The sequence below is a fragment of the Malurus melanocephalus genome, unplaced genomic scaffold (genome assembly GCF_030028575.1).
Source record: "Malurus melanocephalus ecotype Western Australia unplaced genomic scaffold, MMel_1.1 scaffold_50, whole genome shotgun sequence".
NCBI classification, from domain to species: domain Eukaryota; kingdom Metazoa; phylum Chordata; class Aves; order Passeriformes; family Maluridae; genus Malurus; species Malurus melanocephalus.
Window position 1 is genome coordinate 165,461 of NW_026623282.1, and position 18,806 is coordinate 184,266.

General features: G+C 39.1%; 1 protein-coding gene across 3 annotated transcripts in view; it reads right to left on the minus strand.

Moving 5' to 3' along the window:
- Positions 1–18,806, minus strand: part of PPP2R2C (protein phosphatase 2 regulatory subunit Bgamma) — a 138,483-nt gene that overhangs the window by 61,250 nt on the left and 58,427 nt on the right. The gene's annotated exons all lie outside the window — the stretch shown is intronic.

The window sequence follows — 18,806 nt, forward strand, 5'->3', positions numbered from 1 at the left end:
CTGCATGCTATTACAATCTAAGACTGCTACAYAATGAAACAAGTGCAAACATCAACGAGGCAAATTTGTGTTTCCAGCACATCTGCAGYTTGGGAGTGGAGGAGCTCTCTGGAGAGGTTATGCTTCAAGAAAAGCCATCTTGGGTGGCTATAAAGCTTTTTTCAGTACTGGCAGAGAACAAATCTGGCCTCCTGCTATTTTCTCTAGTGAAGACCAATATAACATCGGTCCTCTTGTATGTRTTATTTATTCTACAACCTTTCTGATGATTTTAACATAACCCCCAGCATTAGTTTGCTCAAATATGTATTTGAGCTAAGAGTGCAAAAGCAATGGATGTGTAGCCTGTCCTGCCACTGAGGAATGAAGGCAAAACCAGAACTGTTCACTGTGCAGGGCTGGCAAGAGCCCATTCTAATCACCGTTTTCAGAAAATCATTTCAGCACTATAAAAATGTGTCATCCGAAGACAAAAAGAATCTCAGTCTCTCTTTTTCTAATTTTCAACAACTGCCTTTCCCAAAGCAATTCCATCAGTTTGAACAAGAAACCTCATCAAAACCTCAGGCCAGTCGTGAGCACAAATTACTACACATCAGGATGAGAGGGAGAAAGAGGCTGTAGCAGCTAAAGAACTGGTTCTTCTGTTTGAATGGCAGTACATGCTAGAATCATAATCCGCAGTTAATCCTACACTATTAGCATAATTTAAATTAAAATGCCTAGTGCAATAGTAAATTAAGAAACCATCATATATACAATCATAGGCAAATGCAGSGTATTACTCAGAGATTGCATGTATGAATCCTCTATAATGATCAGTATTCACTCATCAGAAWCATGGGCCAGATTTTAGAAGCGTCAGTAGTTAGGAGCTCCCCTTTAGGCATAAAAAGCTGCAGTTTCCAAACACGTTCATCATCCATCAGTTTATAGTGAGAACAATGAAGTGACAGTGGGCTAAGCTCTTTTGAAAACCTAGCCCCAAATGAGTTCACAAAAATTCAAAGAAATTGAAATAACAAGTGGATGTACCATTTACTTGATACATTTTATGAATYGAAAACATCTGTTCCTATTATTCTYTTAATAAACTAGCAGTTTGGTGTTAGAAAGCTTCTGTTGCCAGMAGCTCTCATCAGCAACACAGCCATCCAAAAGCCAGAATCTTACTCAAAAATTATAAACAATTTACCATATAAAAAGGGAAAACTTTGCTCCAATCACAGTAAAGAAAAATATCTATTCATTTTTTAAACAAATCTTCACCATCAAATTCTTCTAAATGAAACCAACATTCCTCCTTTTTTCCTCCACTACTCCATATATGAAGGAGGAAGGGRGAATCATAAATGGATGTGTAGACTTTGAGGACAATGGCCCATGAAGACTTAGAGTATTTTGGGTCTGAGCCCAAAGCTTCTCAAAAGTAATGGCATTTTATTTTTATGTGGACTTCCACTGACTTCATATTTCATAAGTAATAAATGCAAAAGCCCTAGTCTTACTAAAAAACAGGAAAAGGAGAGAGACTCTGGTTATGTTTCGTGACGGTCTAGGGAATGGGTTGAGTTTGATCTCAAAAAAAAACAAACAAACAAACAAACAAACAAACTTCTTTTTTAAAATCTAAAAATATAATCAACTTTTCTGGCATGTAAAGTTCATTCACACTGATTCCAATGGAAGAGCACTTCTTGGCTATTTTCTCCTTACCCTGCAGAACTCTTACCGACAGTAGATGTGGTCAGCTGCTTGTAAAATGATACCTGCATGATTTTTTTCATTCAAAGCTGTCTCTCACTCCAATCACAAAAAGGTACAACTGCAGCCTCATACTGACCCTCCTTTTACACTGAGACTTATCTTAAGTGTGCAAAGGGCAAGAAGGGCAAATGCAGAGGGAGGAATKTAGTATCAATTAAAATATGTGTGTATGTATACGAGTCATGTTCATGAGACTTTCTCAACAGGTCACAAAAGAATAAGATAAAAAAACTGCAGAAGGAATTAATGGAATTTGGACATATGTGTGTAAATTCACTTGCTATTGGCCTGGAGTACTTCCACAACATCCCAAAATACTCTTCTCTACAGTGAGATTGGTCATAAAGTACTATATTGGACTTTACAGAGAGAATCAGTCAATGTCCAGTAAAGTCTACAGCAGTATTTGTACAGCCTTCAATAATAAATGAACCAGGATTGTAATAGAACAGCTCTGCATTTTCTTATTATATTGCATYTGTCATTAAAATATCATGCACAGTTAAGTGATTACTGTTTAAAGAAAAGGACTGTGGGCAGCATGCAACAATGTATTTCCCAGGCAAAATTCTCCCCCCATCCCAAAGTGTTTCTTCCAGATACATCTCTCTATTAGAAAAACTAATCCTGGGCTGGAAACTACCTATCATTTTTTAAATTAACTTGTTCTGAAAAAGACCAGATTCAATATTATGACCTTAGAGGCTATGTAGCTTGTTGGTAAAAAATTATCYTTGAATTGGAAAATCAGTTTTATTGATCCTGTAAATAACAGCTGAAAACAACAGCTATCTGTYCCCTTCCCCCCCATCCCACTATTTATCCAGCATATCTGTTCAGCAGGTGAGCATCAGTCATGCTGTTTTCCTACAAAGGATTAGCCAGGCTGGCTCTTCCTAAGACAGAGGAGGTAGGGACAGAATCAATCAACAAAGCTCTTCATACTCTTGTGCAGGACATTCCCCAGTATTTATTGATGCTGTACCAGCATCAGCCACTACTGTCCCAGTCTTACAGATCCTCCCACTGCAGAACGGCCCCCTGAGCACACAGAGCAATTAAATCCCAGATTTCACCCTCTCCAGGATATATAAATGCACCACAATGGGAAAGCTGATGAATTTGCATGTACAGTAAGCCCTTGGCAAGGGATGGCAGAGATGAAAGACTCCTTCCAGCCCTCTCYTACACTACACCTTCCATATCTCTGCTGGCAGTGCCAAGCTTTGCACTGACGATTAGGATTATCAGAGACAGAGATAATTCACCTATTAAGAATAATTATGGGTAACCTCAATGCCAACAGCCAAGCATTTCCAATCAAATTGYAAATCCCAACTTTTATCCAATACTAATCTTCCTACTTCAATTTTTAATCTTCCATTTTGTCTATGCAGAAATATATATAAACTTGGATTTAAAAGCCAAGATATTCAGTGTTTTCCCTCAATATACAGATAATGACTGAGAAAGCAAACCTAAAACTTTCAAAAGATGAAAATACTCCAGGGGTGTATACACCTGATTATCTGGTCCACATCCAGCCTCAGGAAATTGTTCCAGTAGGTGCAAAGCATTAGAGACTTGAATCCCCAGATTTATTTTATATATTCAYAGAAAGATATCCCTTTAGTGTACGCAGAAAGATATCACACTACTTTACAGCTTAAACTGACAAGAAGTTTTTTCCTGATCCAGCCTGAAGTGTTTAATTCACTGACTCCTAGTCACCCCTGCCCTTTTATATCTCACTAATTCCTCTGCAGCTTCACAATTTACACTCCTTAAATGTTCTTAATGGCTACGATGTTAATGGYTGCTGCCTAGCTAGATATATTCAGTGTTTGGGGTAGATCTAAGTCCATCACTGTGCGTCTGGGCACATCATGATAAATCAAGTTGATTGTACTGTTCTTTCCACAATTTCATGAGTGCTGTTCCAGCATGGATGCAGGCAAATGAACCCTCCAGCAGCCCTCCCTCAGGATGAGTGCAGGGATGAAGAAAAGGTTGGTACATGTTGCCCAAGTAAATTTTGGCCTTTATTTCACACCATTACATACTTTTCTATGTTCACCTTCTAGCCTCTTACAGCTTTATTTAAAGGAATAAGCTATTAAAAACCTGACAGAAGACGAACAGGTCTAAATACCTGCACAATAATTAGAAAAGCTTTATCTATACRATCAATCTTCCAATCATTTTGAGACACTCAAGCATAATGGCATGCCGTTTTCCACCTAATATGCACCCAGTGAAGCTAAGTCTGAACGTACTTACACATCTTCATACAGTCTCTTGGTCAGAAAYTTCGAGCAACTCTAAGAAAAGCTCAACTGCAATTTTCATGTATTATTCTTGCTAAAAATTTCTACCTTACTGGAACCTTTCGTCTGAAGCCCATGGTATATTTTTTTTTTTGCTTTGGAAGAAAAGGAAAGCAAAGAAAATTTTGTATTTATTTCACCCAGCACAGAAATTCAGCTTTTTGAACAGCAGAGCAAATTTCGAGAGCAAACATCACGCAACGGTCCAGGGAAAAGAAGATCAGAGAATATAATCTTCAACTGAATTCCGGCGTAATCCTGATAAAGAATTAAAGGATTTGGAATGGGCCAGAACACTGGAATTAACAACAGTACTCTTCTCTAAAAAAAGCTGTGAAATCCTACCAGCCAGAACAGGTCAGAACTTCTCATTAATATCACATCCAYTGCAGTCAGCACAGCAACACTGCCRGCCTGAGCTGACTGAATCAGCATCAGGGTCAGGTTTTTGTTGTGTGTGTTCCCAGTGGCTAGCAGGCAATCTCGTAGCCCTACGTTATTTCAACCAAGTTCTGACCYGGCCTAACCTTGGTTTGTGAAATCCAATAAGATCACAGCACAATCTGGCATGGCTGCAAGCAATGTTCAGTCGTACTGATACAGAAGTCCCTGAGGAGCATAATCTGGAAGAAACAACAAAGAAGCTTGCAACAAAGAGAACCATAAAACAAAAGGACAAATGGCAAATGAAAGAGGAGCAGTATTACAGTATCTCCAATGAAGGGAAGGCTGATACAAAGAACTGTGCTGTCAGAATTTAGTCTAGACTAAGCAATAAAAAAAATTTAGGGAAAGGAAAGAATGAATTGGAAGAAAAAGCATGCTACCTTTTCTAAAGCTTTTTAAAGGTTTCCTCAAACGGCTAGAAAATAAAGTATGTAAAACTTCAGAAGTTATGAAGGTCAGATGAATCCTTCTWTTTGGAAACAGCTGGCAGAGAGATCCTTGACAACTGAAAAATTTCCTGCTTGAAGTAGCAGTCTCTGAAGAGTATATTCAATTTGGTTCACAGCAGTGTTATTCACCATCTTGGATCCAAGGATTGTAGGACATCAGGAAACACCCTCAAAATTCAAACAGTGCAAACACTCCCCCATCACACCATCCACCTTGGTGGTCCAGACACTTAACACTAATACAAACAACAAGAGTCTAACTCCACTCTTGGGCAGACACAACTCAGAATCACAGAATCACAACTGGCAAGGTTGCAAGAGACCTTTCAAGTCTAGTCATGAACCACTGTAACTCCTTAACCATTAAACCACATCACCCAGATATAAGTTCATTGACCTACACAGAAACTGCCTGATCACCTCCCAAGGCACCAAAACAGCACAGATTATGAGTGCTCGGTGCTCAGATGAGAAGGACAAATGATAAAAAAAGAGACCACAAGGATGCATGAGATAGCAAGAGAAGAAGAGAGAGCATGCAAATGTTAAAAATAGCATGAGGAAGGGTGCAGAAGAGTGCAACTGAGGGACTACATGCACAGGAAAGCTTAAGAAAGTATAAAAGAGTACAAAGAAATGCTACAACTGAAAATACATAGTTTGAAAAGAAGGATCTATCTGCCCCTTTGCCCCCAGGATTACTTGCCATCCTGGCAAGTCTTTTATTTTGCTTTTTTTATCCTCATTTATTATGGCTTTAAAGTCTGATGAGTTTGTGCTGGAAAATGGCAAATGTTTGCTCCATGTTAGATGTAGGAACAACACAAAACACCAACAGGAAGCTGATTTTGGCCAAGACAAACTTTGAACACAGATGCTGCTAACAGTGGAAAAGCTTCAGGGATCACTGAAACAAAGAGATCAAGTTAGAATGAAATCCAGAAATAGGTGTCCACTACCCTTCACACAGTTATTTTGTTAACTGGCACCTTGCCTAGCTTCTTTGCTAACACAGGCAAAYATATCAAGGGCAAAAACCAAACAGCTCCATTTAATCTTGTCGTGCAAGAACAAGGTTTATCAGGCTGAATATCACCTTTCTTCCTGAGTACAACTTCTTCCTGACACGAAATCCAAAACCACACAGTTGAATGCTGAACAAGGTCTTGAAAGGCTCCTTGAAACATGACATTTCAGCTAGGGATGGTAATAAATAAGAATTTTAAAAACCCAAAGAATGGAAGCAACTATTTTTTTCACTTCATAACCTGGCAACCACTGAGCTAACTTTTCCTTTTCTTCATCTTCAATCTCCAACTTTTGGATTTTAGAAATGCTAAACATCCACACCTTGGTGGCCTGCATCAGACCTAGGTGACCATGAGACCAGCATGATACTGCTGAGTTTCACAAATCCATATATCCCTATCCTCAAGGACCAAGGAAAACAATCTTCCATGCAAAACACCTAAACACTCTCTCTTCAAAGAGAGAATTTACTTGAAACAGAATCTAAAAAACACAAACTCAAAGTTTTTACCCCCTCTATCAGTACTTATGACCACTGTGATTTATCCTTTCTAACCAGAAAGTTTTAATAAAGTTGGGTTTTTCCTCCACTATTTTTGTATGCTTTTAAGAGCTTTGAGATTTTTTTCAACAGCTTTTTAATCACATGCTAATTTCTAACTGTATTTCTCTAATTAAAAAAATCAACTATTAGAGCACAGTCTATGTGGAAAAGAGATGCTTACAGAGCAAATATGTAAAAGAGATTATCTGGGTTCAGTGTCCTGTGCTAAAAACAACACTTAGTACAGAATGCAAGTCACTGAGATTCAGCGTTTCATAAAGTGACTCTTCTGCCCATGTATTCCTCAATTAAAAGCTCAAAGCCCTCATTTCAGAGGTTCTGGCACCCATCTCCCACCTGCAGAGCACAAAGCCTCGAGGAAGAAAGACCCAAGAGACTTGACCTTCTGTCCACTGAGGTAAATACTGATTTTCCCACCACTTAAGTAGTAAACAAGGTCAAGGAACAGTTGTCAGATGTAGTGTAGCTGAAAATTAGGGCACATTTCTCAGAAATTTGGCTACAGTTTACAGGCACTTCAGTGTCTTCATGTTCAAGGTGACCCGCTTAGACCAGCGAGGTTGCAAAGGCAGAATGGCTAATTAACATTAATATTATCCTTGCTGAAGTTGCCAAGTGCACTGCTTTGTGTCTTCTTAATCTGAAACACTCAGTGGACTGATAAAAAGCTTCCTCCAATTCCTTTCAATACCTATTTAGGGCTTCCCAACAGGGGCACTGCACCCCACACAGCACCCGAGCAGCCTCTCCCTGCTGTGAGACTGGCAGCCCTCCCTGCTCCAGCCCTGCTTCCAGCCATGGGGATGGCCAAAGCAGGGAAGCCTGGAAAACAATGATCCCTCCATCCTGTTCAGCCTGAACAAACTGAAAAAAAAAAATGGTAGAAAACCTTTCAGTAAATCTAAGCCATTCGGTAACACTGCTTGTATCTATTCTTRCAAGCAAAGTTTAAAACTAAGAAAACACTGCAGATCAACATCTATTTTAGCATAAAGATATGCACAGAAACCTTCTAAATTTCACATTCCTGYAAATCTTCTTCACAGCTTATGCTGTGTAACACATGCTAGTCATTTACTCTTCTGAGATTTCTAGGGTGGTTAAAAAAATAAAAAAGKAAAAACAAAAAATGCAGCCAAATCTTTCTTTCTTTCCTGACAGWTGAGACCCTCATCTAAGCTAAGCACTCAGTAACAGGCTTGAAACACTCCACTTGATAAACACGAGCACATTTAGAAAACGTGCCAGTCCGCTCTTCCTACCAACCCACACTGAAGGACAAAAGAGAGAAAATCGCCATGGGCATCACATCATGCATTTGCAATTTGCAGAGAGGGGTTTAAACTGGTACCCACAGAAGGAAGGCTGCTTGAGCTGGGAGCTGCTGCTCAGCTCCACGCTGCTCCCCACCGAGGAGCTGCACAGCCCGGCTGCCAGCTACAGACAGATTAGAAATGGTGCTGCCAAGTGTTAAAAATGCTAGGCAACGGGGTTTTATTGAGAGCACACAGAGACCTTGAACCTCGCCCTTCATTTTGGAGCAAATGTAAGCCAAATATGGAAAGCACACAAATTATTAATATGCACTAATTCTGCTTTTATTGTCAGAAGAGATTATGCTTGTGCATAATGACTGAAATAATCTACAATAAGAAAACATCAAGTTTTGTTGAAAGCTTATTATAAAACAAGGACAAAAAAATCCCACCCGTATCTGGAATCTTAAAGGAAAATCATTAATTTAAAATACATCAAAGACTAATGAAAAATCATCCAAAATTAAAAATACAATCCTGAATAACCAGAATCAATATGAATGTTATTTCCATACATTACATAAAAACTTCAACAGAATTTCACTGCCAGCTGGTTCTGAACTTTTTCCCCCCCACCTTAACTGAGCAATTAAATTCCAGAAGCAAAGTCCTCAGTAATTCTGTCACAGCAGTTCTCATTTTCAAAGCAGTTTCCAGGCATTAAACTCCACAGCAACCCAAGGAAGTCAGCAAAGAAATGTCAGCATTCCCATTTTACACAAAGGAAAAAAAATGAAACAGAATCTCCAGTTTTTATCCAAGATCAGAGAAGCAGTTTTGATTATACACATACTAAGGGACAGATAATCCATGTGGTGGCTTAGCAAAACATTTCTATTTAATAAAGCTCTTAATCGCTTGTCTAGAGACTTAAATGTTCCTATATTCAGCTCAAATSAGTATGCATGTTGCTAAATGAATATACTGATGGAGTCCCAACAAACAAAGCCTCACAACAGCATGTACCCAGGGAGAAAAGCCCASTGAGCAGGCTTTTGGGTGAAGTGAGGGGGATATAATCTTAAAAATCATGAAGGGCTGGAGCTAGAAGCTGGACTAGAGCCAGAGTCTTTAAGGGCAGAGTGATGACAAGGCAGGCAGAGACACAACAGCCCTTGTAAATGMAGAGCTCCAGGATGTTGCTGGGCTTTGCAGTGCTATGATTCACACGGTTACATTGCTAAAGAGAGCACCTTGAGAGGCTTTTGGCTGTGATAAATTGCTCTCCCCCAAACACCACACTCTGGCATGGCTCAGGGGCAGGGCCACCGCTCAATGGGCAGCACACACACAGCACCATGGCTTGGAAGCTGCACAGTGTCACGCTCATGGGCACAACCCTCTCTGTGCCAGCTGGTGCCAGTGCTCCCAAACACCCAGCCTGCCCAGGCAGAGGCACTCAGTGACTGCAGCGTGGCACAGGGACAGTAACATTCACAGTCTGCTGTGCCAGATGATATCAGGGGTTCCTACCGCAACTGGCAGAAGCTGGGGCTGCCCAGCATACAAGGGACTCTGGAGCCTGTAGAACTAGCACAAGGAAAACAGACTGGGTTTGCTTTTCTCAGTAGTAACCCAGGAGGGTGGATGGCAGTGTTTAAATCTTCYCATCAGAGACTTTGGCTACAGGATCCAAATAAACCACATCCAAACACTGTGAGCAACATACAGCTCTAACTCATACATCACTGGCCATCCCCTCTGTGATTCCCAGCAGTGGAACAGCAAGCTAAGGTCACACACAGGGCTTGCTGCCTGTCATGGGAGCTCCATGCCAAGCCATGTAGATACTCATCTAACATTAGCATCTGTTTGCTTGGCAGGCTCCAAAGGCAATTCGGCTGACAACTCAGAATTTGCCTCTGGGTCTGTCACAAGATCATATAACTCTGGGACTTCTGGGAATGCCTAATACTTCTTTGATGAAGATCGTGCACATCATAATATATTAGCTCCATTCTRAACATTCGTGGAAATCAGTGTTTGTGACCTCCCAGAATGATTCTGGAAGTGTGGTAGTTAAAGCCAAGCTAAAAGATCATGCAAGTAAATCTTGTTTCCATCAAGATCTCTTCAGCTAGTTTACAAAATTATCCCAAAAGAGTAAAACTCCTAAAAATAAAAGGTTTTGGTGTTAATATAGGTTGCTGTTACTGATGGAACACCAAAGACTGCTCCCAAGCTTGTCTACAATAGAACAAGATAACAGAACAGGATAACTGTATCAGCTTTACTATCACACTACAGCTTTAAGGTTTGATACGTGTGTAAAAAATATATTTTTAAAAAAGACTTACACAACTTAATATTGGTCTAAAAGCTCATTTCATAAGATTCAGTTCATAAAAGGCCAGTCTTTAGTTTTTACCTATATATATATATATATATATGTATATATATGTATATATATATATATATATAAATACACACACATGTATGTATCCAACTGAATAAATGTGAGGAAAGATGGGATTACTCACATGCCTAAAATTAAGAGCGTGCTAAATTACCCTATTATGTCAGAAAAAAGACGAACTCTTGGCCCTGAAACATTGAATTCTAGATAGCTGGAGTGTGAAAAACCCAATGTTAAATTTGCCCTCAAGTTTAAATGCATCRTATTTCTATAATTACTCATTAAAAAAAAATTACCTAAAGAGCAGAAGACATTAAAAATCAATGCACCTTTCCCCAGTCTGTGTCTGATAAAGAAACTTCAAACACTGTTAACAGCCTCAGGAAATAAACTTCGCTGTTTTGGGGTATTCCCAATGGATATCAATTACATAACAGGACTAGAGCAGCATATATTACAAATKATATGGACAACATCTAAAACAGGAGCCGATTTGCTGGTCAGGCAGTTTCTAATTTTTTTTCCTACTTCCAAATGTATCAGCAGGCAGGGAACCCAGCCATTATGTAAAACAGCCCTAAAAGCTCTTTCCAGTCTAAAAACGAATTATTGCAGGTGGGAAATCAGACCATTCCTGCTGTGTTTACAACTATGGAACACAGATTTCAAAGCTTCAAGCCTMTCTTTTAATACTAAGCAAAATCAGTCCTTCTTTATCAAAAGGTTAAATGCAAARTGTAATTCTTTTCACCCTACCACWAACACTGAAAAGTCAAAACCAAAATCATCTGGAAAAACAAACATCACTAAYCATATTTCTGTCTCCTGTACAAAGACAGACCTAGAGGTATTTCCTTAGGGGGCTCCCCAAATAAGGGGGGCTTCAAAGCATTTGGTGGTGGCTCAGAAATCYGCAGGCACCTTCCCCAAGGCCATGCCTCCCCAAGCCATACTGCTCGAGAGCTGTTAATTTGCAGCCCACATAGATAACATTTAGACACCTAAGCCCTTGACAGAAGYGCAAGGCTTCCAACCTCCCCCAATATCCTTGAAGCTGTGCCTTGCAATCATTGTTGGTTGTTAAAAYGCAGTCCACAGTAATTATTGCTGTGCTCCCAGAGCAGAGCAGCCTTTGCTGCACTACAGCAGCTCTGAGACACGAGGCCAACTGAAGCCTCAGGTCTATTTTAATCTCACTATAATTATAAATTATGGATTTGTAGTTGAGATGCTTCTGAATTTTTGTTTGCATGGGGGTGTGTTTATGCATTGCAGAAGAAGACTGCAGAGGAATATCTGGGCTTGAACTGACTGAATTGGCATCAGAGCCAATGTAACAGCAGCTCAGTGCTGTGCCKGAGACATTGCTGCTGCCAGGACACGCTGACGTGTTCAGAGCTAACGACTAAACACACCTTTTCACCATCCTCCATTAAACAATGTTGACAGATCCATTAAATACAGAATGAAGAGAAAAGGTGTTGACAGGTTTCTCCAAGGCAAAACAGTGGAGAAACACGCTGGTTAGTTGTTCAAAGGACCGTGATAAAGGAAATATATTACTACCCAAATCAGAACCACGGAGTAGATGCTGGAAAATTTGCCAAAAACTGGTTGAGTGGAGAGAGATGCTGTCTTCCCCATGCCTGGCAGCTGCCATCAGGCCCCACASTGCAGTGCAGATTCTGGCACCATTTCCTAACCCTGGAAGAAGCTGGCTCTCTACAATGTTTTAAATTTATGTTGCTATCACTTAGTGATGCAATATTTAGCAGCAAAGTAACAAAAAAACTTTTTACTTCAGATAGCAACAGATCACTGTACTTTTCTAGGAATATCACCTCAGATCAAAATACCTGGTGTTTTTAGTTTAATAGCCTCCAATGCACTTGCATTGCAATTCTTTGGAGAAAGAGGTTTGCTTTTACACAATTTCTGCACTAACTGGAGGGTCCATTGTAAAGCAGCACCATATTAAGTAGGTTGTAGGTACTAAGGACACATTCCACTGCAACCAATAAGGAGGATTTGTGTAATCAGCCTTGCAGAGAAATCTAGATAGACTGGAGCATTGTGCTGAGGAATGAGATGGAATTTCTAAAGTCAAAATGYCAGAATCTGCATGAAGGACTGTGCAATGCCAGGCACAAGCACAACTGGGGAGAGGAGCACCTGTAGAGCAGCCCTGCAGGAAAGGTCTGGGGGTGCTGGCCGACAGCAGCTCACTGTGAGCCAGTAGAGCCCTGGCAGCCCCAGGACAAACCCCATCCTGGGGTGCATCAGACACAGCACAACCAGAGCAGGGACTGTCCTGCTGTGCTTTGGGATGGTGTGGGCTCACCTGGAGTGCTGCGAGCTCTGCTGGGGACCACAGCTCAAGGGTGGTCAGGTGTCTGAATGAATCCAGAGGGCAACAAAGCTGGTGAAAGGGCTGGGAGGAATGTGCTGTGAGGAGTGCCTGAGGAGTCTGGGCTTGGCTAGTTTGGAGAAGAGGAGGCTGAGGGGTGATCCCATTGCTCTCTGCAGTTTCCTGAGGAGAGGAAGTGGAGAGAGAAGTGCTGATCTCTTCTCCCTGGSATCCAGTGACAGGACATGTGGGAATGGATGAAAGCTGCATCAGGGCAGGTTCAGACTCAACAACAGGAAACATTTTACTGAGAGGGTGGTCAAACACCAGAACAKGCTTCCCAGAGAGGTGGTAGATGGCCCAAGCCTGTCAGTGTTTAAGATGCAATGCCCTTAACAACAATCTCTAATTTTTGGTTAGCCCTGAATCGGTCAAGCAGTTGGACTACATGGTCATGGCTGATCCTGTCCAGTTTAAATAATGTGTTCCATTTTGATTATTTCACTATGGTCTTCTCCAGATCACAGCTGTCATGTATTTTTTTCCCAAACACTAAAAAGAACCTAGACATGAAGAAAGAGATGTATCACATTGTCATTTTGATTCACAGATAGAAAACAGAGATGGAAGAAAGAAAATTATTTCCTTGGGATGCTGTCATTCAGAGAGGATCAAGTCAATCTCCTAAATCTTAGTCGGATGCTTTAGAATATTAAACAAATTATTGTCTGTTAGGTGTTCATGAGAGCTCCTCAAACTTCAATCAAAATGTGGGTTTATATTATTAGAGTGACCTTCAACTGGAATCAACAGGAAATTGTTTAAATAATGCATCATACCATGCTTTGAATGTGCTTCCTGAATATTCAGACAAGGTGTTCATTGCACGCTGGGGAAAAACATGTATTTTATCTTAAAAAAAAAAACCAACCTAAACAAAACTAACAAAACAAAAACAAACAAAAAAAGGGTCCTGCCTCWGWGTCTTAYRAAAAGARCTAGCTCTTATTCATATATTCCTGCTTAGAATGGAGGACTGAAGAAAGTAGCCAAGACCTGAAAATTCTATACATTTGTCTCTCTTCTTAAATTCCATAAACTCCCAGATTACTCAAGGCAAAAATTCCTTGCAGAGATGAGGAAATACAAAGACACTATTCAGGCTCAATAAACCTACCAGTGGGAAGTACCTACCAGAGTTTTAAAGGCACAGTCCAACACTCCCTAAAAGGACTGCAGAACCTGACCTGTATCCAGGTACACTCACACAGGGAAGCTGAAACAGGCAGCAAAGCTGCTTTTTCCAGTAATTTTACACATAATTTTGAGCTCCCTTCAACAGAACAGACCCTTTTATCTGCCCACTTCCATCCCACTGTTGATTGTGTACCCTGGGAAACTGTCTGCAATAAACATCCAACCTTCATGCAGCCACTAAAATATTCCTTTCTCAGAAAATAGACAAATGAGAATCATTATCATAAAGGCCCTATTATGAGAAAAGAAATTTATTGTTGCAATAATGCTTCTCCTGATGATGTGAGATAAAGTCTTTCAAAAGATGTCGGAGTGGTACCTGGCCAGTTGGAGCTAAAAGCACACTGATAGCTTCAGAAAGTCAGACTCAAACCATACAAAAATCTGTATTTTTTTTGGTAAAGGAAAGTAGGACACTATGAACCAAGCAGAAAAATTTTCAACTCTGGATTTTTTTTTTTTTTTTAAGTAACTGACGAGATTTACTAGCCAGCTGGTAAAATAACAAGGGAAGAGGCCAGCAAAACTATACAAAGCTGAGAGAAACTGCCTTGAACTAATTAGAACAATGTGCAGCCTGATGACACTTTATAGACTTCAATTATCATACTCGGCAGGAAGGAGCTTTCAAACATCTGTATGATGATTATTCTCCACTGGGATGTCATTTACAGTCCAAAGTATTAAAAACAGGGCCAAAAAATCAATTATAATCTTTGTAAATGAGCATATTCTTTATCTAAGGGATTTGAACTTGTATGTTGAAATTGGATTTAAAAGGAGAGACAGAAACTGATTTGACAATGAAAAACAGACAGCAGCACCCTCCCCATCTGATTTGCACAAAAATAAACTTAAGKATCATTAAGATAATAATTTGTATATAAAGTGCTAGAATAAAATATTATTTGAAGTCAAGCCTAACAAAGCCTAACAAATGACCAACCACATGTCACATTCAAGGAGAGGATTTCATTATTAAAGTTTTTAGATAAACATCCAGAAGTACAGTCCATCAACCAATTACTTGGATGATTAAAGATATGTACACAGTAGATAGGAATACAAAAATCACATTTTTTACTGTTCTAAACGATTCTAAACAATTATTTTCATATTTACACAGAAAAMCACAAATATGCAAAAGTAATAGGGACAGTAGGAAGCAACCAATACCCAGTTAAAATGCTATTTAATCTGGTCCTTATTTAATATATTAGAGCTGAGAACTAAGGATATTAGCCTATAACCAAAGGAACCCAAAATAATGTGGAAAAACACAAAATACAACAATATAAAAATACKAAATTTACCACAGTAAAATAAAAAGGAAAAAMMCCACAAACAAATAAAAAAGGTTGTCTGAATGGATTGAAGGTTTTCTTTTCTAATTTACTGTTTTTCAGGTATGTCATTTATCTCAGAGACTATGCTTAGAAGGTATGTAAAAATAATGCAGAGTTTTATTCAAGAGCAATGGCCAACTGCACAATATGGCCAGAAAATTTACCAGCCATTTCATCAGGATCCTTAAATCATGGTAAAAAACCTGGCAGCATTAACCTGACTTTGCAGATCACAGATGACCAAGCACCGTAAGTATTTTGTACAGAAAGTAAGATGAATAGAACTATTCTCTGAGGGGGAAAACTTATTTGTCTTTGTAAGGGCAGATTAATGACCTAAAAATATATGGCCATGCTTCAAGAATATTTTAAAGCATGAACTAAGGGAGAGTGCAGACACTTGCTGAGTAACGCCAAAAGCACACCATCCCTGTGCTCTAAAGGTTCTCTCCTGGTAATTAAGGAGGTGCTAACCTCAGATGTTGTGTTTGACCTTTAAAGCCCTAAGCAATCTGAAAATCAAGTCAAGAGACCGGGTTTTCTGTGCTCTTTACCCCTCTCCCCATTTTCCTTTAGCTCATACAGCTACAGTGATTAGAGAGAAGCTGTCAGTCCCCCTCAGCCACCGTGTCATTTGGTCAGACAGGGCCTGGACCTATTAAACTCTCATTCAAACYTCACAGCTCATTTCTCCTGGTGGGGACCTGGGGACAAACCAAGAGGGTACCCTGGAAGAGYTGTTTTATGAAGCTACCTCTCCGTTTTGTAGAGGTTACTTGGCAGATGAGCAATTTTAAAATGCTAGTGGGATTTTTGTGGTTAAGGCAGCTCAGAACAAGATGAGATGCCAATCTGCTGTGCATAATCAAAGATAAGAGGATGGAGGATGCTTTCACAATGCCTGGGCCTCTTCATTGACATGGAACATCATGGCTGTCACTGGCACTCTGGAAAAAGGAACTGCACAATCTATTTAATATCATGTGCTCCACAGAATTAAAATAAAGCCTGAATTCCACATGAAAATTCAAGATAACTGGGTTAATACAGGATGTCTGCAGCAGAATTTCAGCTGCACAGCAGTCTCAGGCTATTTTGAGCAGCAGCAACTACTTACTTAAATAGAATCAGTGAAAGGCCACATTCCCTATTGTTTGGGAATAACAAAGCTGGAACACCTCTAACAGGCTACCTAGGGATTACTTCAGCTAAATGCAGCTTTGTTATCAAAAAAAAGAAAAGAATTTTTTTCAGCCTGACAGCACCATAAAAACTCTTGTTCATAGTGAATGACACATGAACAGAGACTGGTGTTCATAATTTTCTGCTGGTTAAAGACTCATTCTTGCTCCCATTGAACTAAATGAGGCAAAACTGCCATTGATTTCAATCAGATTGTCAGTAGACCTTAAAGATACTAACCATCAGCACTTATTAATATGGAATTATCAGCAGAAAACATATTGACTAGTTGATCTAAATACTTTATCTTCATTCATCAAAACACTTAATCCAAATGAGCAAAGACAGAAAACTGAACCCGGACCAAAGGTCAGGCTGAACTTACAAATTGCAATGACTGCTGATACACATTACCAGCAGCAGCAGCATAATGTGTATTGTAYCCAATCAAACCCATGGACAGAATATTAAATGGAAAACACACAGCACACACACCCACACACCCACCTTGCTTTCCCAGCAGTTCAAATTCCACCTCAATCACAAATATCCTCCACCTTTTCACATAAAACACGAAAAAGCCATAAAAAATCATAAGACTGTCTCCTTATTTGCAGAAGTTTTTAATTATAAAAGCCAAAAATCAACTTCAGTTGCTATAAATGCTACAATTCTCGTGAAAAGCTCTTAAACTCCACTAGTATTATTTTAACTCCAGAGAAATAATTGATGTACTATAAAGGAGAAAAAGAGTGGTAAAAAAATCTGAATTTAATTATATCAATGGCATTCTGTATACACTTAATTGCATAGCAGTAACACAACCACTTTCATTACTCTTTATAGCTTCAGATGCCCATTAGCACAATCCCCAAGGTTCCTTATGAATAATTAGATTAGAAAAGGGGGACTCTGATGAAACGCAATAGGATGAGATRCTTATGAAACAGCACATCTTGAATCCAGATGCTGACATGACAACATCATGAAGAGCTAATTTGCACATCCAAATTAATACCATCATGATGGCAATATAAAAGAAAGATATGCATATGAAACGAGCTACAGAAAATAAYGTCAAAAAGAATTGAGGTACTTATATTACAAAAATACATCTTTTTGACATTTTAACTCAGTTGGAAAGGTGTAAATAGACTAAATGTCATATTCATGAACATAGAGATACTTAAACAGACTTACTAGAATTTAATCCMCTATTTGGCAACACATGGGCAAGCTGTTTAATAAATAGTTATACCMACCAAACATGTTCAGCACTCACATAAACAGGTGAATAAATTTCATTATATTCTGTAACACATCTGTTTATATTTGATACACTGAATGTTTTTGTATTGTTTGGTGCTTTTTAGGTATACACCATCAACAAAATCAACAGTCATATATTTTTGAAGGATTTCTGCATGGGGCCAAAAAGACAGAAACAAATAAACTCATCATAAACTCAGAAGAAAWGATAACATTACTGAAAAATATGGCAGAAACACAAGGAGGATAAAAGTAGATGGGACACAAGCAAGAGGCATAAAACTGGAGATATAGGTACGATAAAGAAACAATTTGAAACACAGTGACTGGAAACTTCCTTATCAGTCAAGGGTAAGGAAAACCTCACTAGGTTAAAAAAAAAACATAGGAAAGGCTAATAATAGATTAAAAAAATATAGGAAAGGCTAATAATAACAGTGTTCTTCACTAGGCATTTAGGAATCCACTACAAAGTAWCACTGAAACAAGATCAACAGGATTTCAAGTGATAGATATAAACTCATGCACTTATTCACAAAAAGGTGTGACAATAATTACAATAACTGACAATAACTTATGCCAAAATTTTACTAACAGGTGGGCATATAAAAGAGAAAGCTATATCAAGAAAAAGTAGAAAAAAAGACCACAAAACCAAAACAATTCCATATCTTCACAGCAATTATYTCAACACTGTGGAAAAGTAAACATTTTTCTGGACAACATACACTTAGAATGGGATACAAACAGGGGAAGAGCRGCAAATATTTCCTCTGTGTATTTGGATAATTATGAGGAAGAATGCATTATTTTTGTACATAACATTACACCTACTACATGCACAACAAAAATTACAGATACTTCATTATTSATTCTCACAAAACACTTCCTTTTAAAAGTCTGAAGTGCCAGCTTCTTCATTACCACATCCCTACAGTCTTTGTTTACTGAGATTGATCCAACACTGTTTAAATCACTAGGAGTTCCTTCCAGGGACTTCAAGGGAAACAGTATCAGGACCAAAATCTATGAGTAGAATATGTTAACAAAACCAAAAATCAAATAACCAGCAAGTCACACAGGCAACATGCAGTGAGGAAACGTATGTGAGGCATAAGTGAAAGCTTTTATTGGAGTATGAAAGCATTT